We start from the raw sequence: 7,314 nt of genomic DNA, 5'->3' as shown, positions 1-7,314 counted from the left end.
TACATTTCTTATCAAGCATTGTTGCCTCCTCCTTTGTTTCCCCTTTCCCTCCCTTCCCGTCTCCCCCCACCACGCACCCCCTCCACCCCCGCCAAAATTGTAAAGTTCGTTTTTTGACATAAGGTCTTGTTGCAATGGGTCCACCTGTATCCCTATATAAACAATTTGTTTTTCCCTTCCCCTCCACGAAGTATACCAACATCAAATACAGTGAAAACAGGGGTTATACCGTGGGGGTGGGGGACATAAAAAGCAACAAAGAAATCAAATCTCCCAACAACAAATCCTCAAAGAAACAACTGCCCAATAAATAAGTGGGCTAAAAACTTACAGAGAAACTTCTCTGAAGAGGAAAGAAGGATTACCAATAGACACATGAAGAAATGTTCAACCTCCCTAGCCATAAAAAGAAATGCAAATCAAAACAACACTGAGATACCACCTCACACCAGTTAGAATGGCTATAATCAAGAAATCTAAGAACAACAGATGCTGGAGGGGATGTGGACAGAAGGGAACCCTTCTGCATTGTTGGTGGGAGTGTTAACTTGTTCAACCACTTTGGAAAGTAGTATGGAGGTTTCTCAAAAGACTCCACATAGAGCTCCCCTATGACCCAGCAATCCCACTTTTGGGCATTTACCCAAATGATCACAAGATCATACTAAAGCTACCAGCACAACTATGTTTATTGCAGACTTATTTACCATAGCTAAGATATGAAACCAACCCAGATGCCCCTCGGTAGATGAATGGATCAAGAAAATGTGGTGTATATACACAATGGAATTCTATATCTCCATCAGAAAGAATGACATTGCCCCATTTGTTAGGAAATGGAAAGACTTGGAAAAAATTATATTAAGTGAAGTAAGCCAGGCCCAAAGAAACATAGGTCCCATGGTTTCCCTTATTTGCAATAACTAGTATATGTCTGAGACAAGCAGAAACTGACAGATAAGTTGATGTTAGGTGAAATGAACCCTAAGATAAGGATTCAAATGTTTTTTTTTTCTTTCTTGCCATTGTTTGTAACATATTTATAAGATTTTTTGTTTTGAATTTTCCAACACAGAATTACATATACTTCTGTTCTAATCTCATTCAAGTTCTCTGAAATACTTTGAACTTTGAGAAGTTTTCTATTTGGAAAATCTTGTCACATTTCAGTTTCGTTGTCATCCATATACATCATTGCATTTTTCACTTTTGGTAGTAGGAAAAATTGACTAGCAAAACCTTAGTCCCACTGGACAGCAAAAGCATATGCAAACACCTTTGTTTGAATCTTTTAAGAAAAATAATTCAATAGACAGTGATCCTCTGGTATGCATAGGGAGTTATTTTCAGGATCCCCCATGGATATTCCAATCCAAGAATTCTCAAGTCCCTTAAGTTTTGCATATAATCCATTGATATCCTCCTGCATACTTAAAGTCATCTCTAGAATGTTTTAAATGCCTAATAAAATTTAAATGTTTGTAAAATTTGTTATGCTATATTGTTTAAGGAGTAGTGACAAGAGAAAAAAAGGCTGTGTGTATTTATTAGAGAGAGGTTTTCTTGTCAGATATTTTCCTCTGAGGTTGTTTGAGTTTATGGATACAGAACCCACAGATACAGCACTGGGTATTCTGTCTCCTAAAACATTTACTTCATACTGTTAACATTTGGTATTTACTTTTTCAGTTTTACTTTTCTTAGAGCAAGTAGAGAAGGCAATGTTTCTTCCTAGGAACCATTCACTAGCCAGTGATGAAGCATTTGCTGTATTAAAAGCTGTTCAGAGATAATTTTTTTAAAAAACTTTTGAGGAACCTCCATACTGTTTTCCAAAGTGGTTAAACAAGTTTATACTCACACCAACAATGGAGTAGGGTTCCCTTCTGGTCATATCCCCTCCAGCATCTGTTGTTATTAGATTTCTTGTTTATAGCCATTCTAACTGGGGTGAGGTAGTATCTCAATGTTGTTTAGATTTGCATTTTTTATGCCTAGAGAGGTTGAACATTTCTTCATATGTCTATTGGCCATTCTTATAGAGCTCTCCTATGACCCAGCAATACCACTTTTGGGCATTTACCCAAATGATCACAAACAAGACCATACTAAAGCTACCAGCACAACTATGTTTATTGCAGCATTATTCATCATAGCTAATAAATGGAACCAACCCAGATGCCCCTCGGTAGATGAATGGATCAAGAAAATGTAGCATATATATATTCATATATATATATTCATATATATATTCATATATATATCCATATATATATATATGAATTCTATACCTCCATCAGAAAGAATGACATCATCCCATTTGTTAGGAAATGGAAAGACTTGGAAAAAATGATATTAAGTGAAGTAAGCCCAGGCCCAAAGAAACATAGACCCTATGGTTTCCCTTATTTGCAATAACTAGTATATGTCTGGGACAAGCAGAAAAGGTCAAAAGCTATGTACATATGAGCAGGTAAGATGGTGTTAAGCAAAATGAACCACAAGATAGGGATACAAGTGGTTTTTTTCTTTCTTGTTGTTGTTCCTAATGTATTTATATTGTATCATGTGATTTTTTTTTTGTTTCTTTGTATGTTCCTCCCCCACGGTATAACCCCTGTTTTCACTGTATTTGTTTTTACTGTATTTGATGCCCTGTATCTTGTATATACATTTCTCTAGCTTGGGGAGAAGAAGGGAAAAAACAAAATGCTTAAATAGGGATACAGGTTGACCCATTATAACAATGAGATATACAAGACACTATGTTGAAAAGTTAACTTTACAATTTAGGTGGGGGGGCAGGGAGGGAATGTAATTGTAAAGGTGACAGGGAAGGGAGGGTAGGGGAAAAACAAAGGAGGAGGCAACAATGCAATGCTTGATAGGAAATGTACTCATTACCTTGCTCATGTAAATGTAACCCCTCTGTACAGTATTTTTACAATAAAAAACTTATTTAAAAAACTTATGAACATGGACAAAGTCTTGAGAAAAAGATAAAAAGCTGTTTATACTAAAAAAAGCTGTTTATACTTATTCTTTGTCATTCTTGGTTGTTATTATAGATAATAGTTGTAAAATAGTTAACCATCAGAACATTATTTTGTTTGCATTAATGCTGAGAACATTAGTGTTCATAAGAATGAAGTAAGTTCCTTAAAGTTTCAAATGAATGAAGAGCAGCACTAACTATATCTACTTGAAAGCCACCAGAGTAATCCCAATATACATCATTATCTAAAAAGCTACTCATAGTGGATAACTCTTCATATACTTTCTGCTATGTAAATAAGTCTATTATAAAAGCAATTGACAGTGAAAATTAATATTGAAGTACAATTTTAATGATTATAGTCAATATCAAAATAGACCTTCTTGAAAAGCCCTCAGGTAACTGTAAAAAGGGAATTAAATTACCAGGTTGCCTTTCTGAATAGGAAACAGTAGCATTTGCTCATTTTTTCTTATTCTAACACCTTAGATAAGTCTGAATTTTTAGTCACAAAAGCCCTGGTGCACTTAGCATTTTTCGCTCGACCCTTGTTTGGTGAATGGACATGAAATAGGTGAGAGAAGTTAAGTGTGGTCTGTCAGTTGTCAGCATGATATTCTACTTGCTCTCTCTGCAAACGCATGACTCACATCAGGAAGGCACACCGAGTGTCATTGCATTGCTGACTGATCCCCAATTGAGTGCTAAACATTTAACTTTGAACAAAATAAATAAATTAAACAATGCTATGGAGAAATAATTGCTTAGTAATAAAAATGAATATCTCCCTTCTTTCATCCCACGAAACTCATTTAGAGCTTTTCTTACTTTCACCAAGTCTAGTTGCTTGAGTATTTCTAATAATTGTTATTCTTTCTTAATACCACCAAGTCTAGTTGCTTGAGTATTTCTAATAATTGTTATTAATTCTTTCCTAATACAACTTTTTTCAAAAATGACAAGTGAATTTTTTAAGTATTCTGAGGTGAAAAATCTGTTTTGCTTGATCAAGTTTTCTGATCACACTCTGACTCCATGTTTTCCTATGCTCTACTCATTAGGACCCCAATCTATCTAAACACCATACATAGGCCTAAGGACTTCCCAGTCCTTTCTCAAAATTTTCACTATTTGTAATTGCAGAAAAAAATCAGCTAGGGATATACTGAGAAAAATAGAAATACAGGGAATTGGAGCAGAATTGAAGGAAGAGACAAACAGCCAGATAGGCCATTTTGAAGGCCTTCAGATTTAGTCTAGAGGCAGTGGGGATCCAAGAATGGTTATTAAAGAAGACAATACCAGAATCAACTTTTATCTTATTGATTTTAAATTTTTGTGAAAATTTCATTTCATTGATTTAAAAATCTTTTTTTTTTTTTTTTCTCAGTTGTGGGTCTTGGACTCTGGACCTGGATACAGTCCTTGGGCTCTTTAGCTCAAGACGAGCACTCAACCACTTGAGCCACAATGCCACTTCCTGTTTTCTGGTGGTTAATTGTAGATTAGAGTCTCTCGGCCTTTCCTGCCTGGGCTGGCTTTGAACTTTGATCATTAGATCTCAGCCTCTTGAGTAGCTAGGATTAAAGGTGTGAGTCACCAGCGCCTGGCTGATTTAAAAATCTTTTAGTATGGAAGGCTAGATTTTTGGAAAAATCAATCTGATAGCAGTACATGATGTTTTGAAGTTAGACAAGATGAATCTGGAAACAAGAGACCCAATTGCAAAGCTACTTTATTAGTCTTGGAATTAGGAAATCATTAATAAGTACCCAGTAATTATAATGAAAGCTATTTTTAATAAAACAGATCTTCAGTTGTCATTTGATAGCTAATAGTGTTGGATAGCACAGTATCTCAGAATCAACTTGCTAAAAAGTATTTCTGATAAAAGGGGAGAATTAAGATATTCTAGGTAACTTTAAAAATGTATTATTTATAACGGCACCATTTCAGCACCGCAAACCAAGTCTTGTGGAGCAAGTGTGGCATCTTCTTCTTTTTTTTTTTTTTTTTTTAGCACTGGTGTTGTTTGAATATGGGGATGGACTAGCTGAGTCTGAGAAAAGTTGGATTTCTATAGATTGAACACACCTCCACTACACCCTAGAGATGAGAGTTCATGATATAGGAGCAAGAAGATGTAGTGAAGGTGATACATAGGTAAGTAGAGCTTCATGAAGGTAGACATGGGGCATGTGACAGGTTCCTCTGAACCTACAGAAAGACTGCTATCTTCATATCACCACTAGCTCTTAGCAAACCTCCACAGAGTCCTGGGCTGTGCCACCTTCCCAACACCAGGACAACATAAATCTAGTAGTCTCTGTAAATGAGAAGGAAAGAATAAGTCCTTCTGAGATTCAGTGTTTTCACTTACATTTTCCTTTTATTGTCAAGGTGGTATACAGAGGGGTTACAGTTACACGAGTCAGGCAGGGAGTACATTTCTTGTTGAACGTGTTATTCCTCACTCATCTTTCTCCCACTTTCCCTATTCCCCAACCTCCTTTCAAGTTGTGCAGATCATTTCCAACATACTGTCTCGTGAGTATCGCTGTTGCATTGGTTCCCCCTTTGTCCTTTGTCTTGCCATTTTTTTGTTCCCCTTCCCTTCCTAATTCAGATAAATGTATATATTATGCCCAGGGTTCCAAAATCAGACACAGTGACAAGGAGGGATAAGCCATAAGGAGAAAAATACAAAAGAAAAAAGAAATCACACAGTACATTAAAATAATAACAAAGAAAACCGCTTGTGTTCATGTCTTACAGTTCATTTCATTTAGCATCATCTTATATGGTCATATATACATAGCTAGTCTGCTATGCACACTGAGCTATTCTGCTCATCTGCTAAGATTATCCGAGATGTATACTATTTATTACAAATAAGGGAAACCATAGAACCTATGTTTCTTTGGGTCTGGCTTACTTCACTTAATATGATTTTTTTTCCAAGTCCTTCCATTTCCTTACAAATGGGGTGTTGTCATTCTTTCTGATGGAAGCATAGAATTCCATTGTGCGACATATATATATATATATATATATATATATATATACACACACACACATACATACATACTCATATATATCCCACTCTTTCTTGATCCAGTCATCTACTGAGGGGCATCTGGGTTGGTTCCATATCTTAGCTATGATAAATAATGTTGTGATAAACATAGCTGTGCTGGTAGCTGTAGCATAGCCTTGTTTGTGGTTATTTGGGTAAATGCCCAGAAGTGGGACAGCTGAGTCATAGAGGAGCTGAGATTCAGTTTTATAAATGAAAGCTTCCCAGGTCTTCCAGTAGCAACAAGAAATCCAGGGCCCATAGAAAGTCCCCTTTGCACCCATTTCCTGTCCTGTGTCTCAGCCAGGAGCCAGAAGTCATAGCCCTGCTATGTTAATTGGATTTCAAATCTTTTCTTTCCCACAGCAAGTGGCCTATTTATAGTCATAAAGTGGCTTCACTGTTGTCCTAAGAGCCTCTGATGAAGTTCTCTGAGGTGAAGTCTAGTTCTGGGGGAGACAACCCAGCAGGGTTTGTGCAACTCGCTGGTTCTATTTGCCTATCAAATGTTGTGAATCGAATTTTTTTCTATCATGATTACTTGGGCAGTATTCTTCTTTGTTAGATTTTTTTACACCTTTAAAGAAATACACAACTATATTTGTGTGAGAAAAATTGCTGCTCCACAGGTTCTGTAATTGCTATACATTTACAAGGCTTTCATGCCGCAGGAACTCACCATCAATAAGATGGGAAGTTTACTTCCAGGAAAGTCAGGCAAATTTCTTTTACACCCCTTCTTCATTAAATACTCAAACAATGAACACGAATTCAATGTTCTAGGTGTCTACGGGATGGTCTTATTCTAAAATGGCAAAAAACGTGGGATGTCTAAAATGGAGGTCCATCTCAGTATTACATGTGCAGAGAAAATGTAGTTGCTATGGTCAGGAAACACTAAAGAAAGTCTGTTTGAATACATTCATTTTGTTTTAATGATATTCCAACATCACATCTACTTAAAACAGTTTTTTAATATAATTAACATAACGAATATATAGCCTTTCCATTATCCCACATACTATGTGTCAATATACTCTTACAGACATGTTATTAAGATGAGTTATAGATCTGCATTGCTACTTCTCCAGGAATGATGTTTTATTAAGTCTTCAATCTGATTATAGTAAACACTGCTCCCAGAAGATTAAATCTTAGAATTTTTCTCAGCCAGACTTTGTATTAACCTTTTCCCTGCTGAAAAATAAAAAAATTAAAAATTAAAAATAAATGAAGAAAATAG

This window comes from Dipodomys ordii, unplaced genomic scaffold, assembly GCF_000151885.1.
Source record: "Dipodomys ordii isolate 6190 unplaced genomic scaffold, Dord_2.0 Scaffold83, whole genome shotgun sequence".
Taxonomy (NCBI): Eukaryota; Metazoa; Chordata; class Mammalia; order Rodentia; family Heteromyidae; genus Dipodomys; species Dipodomys ordii.
This window is presented reverse-complemented; position numbering follows the sequence as displayed.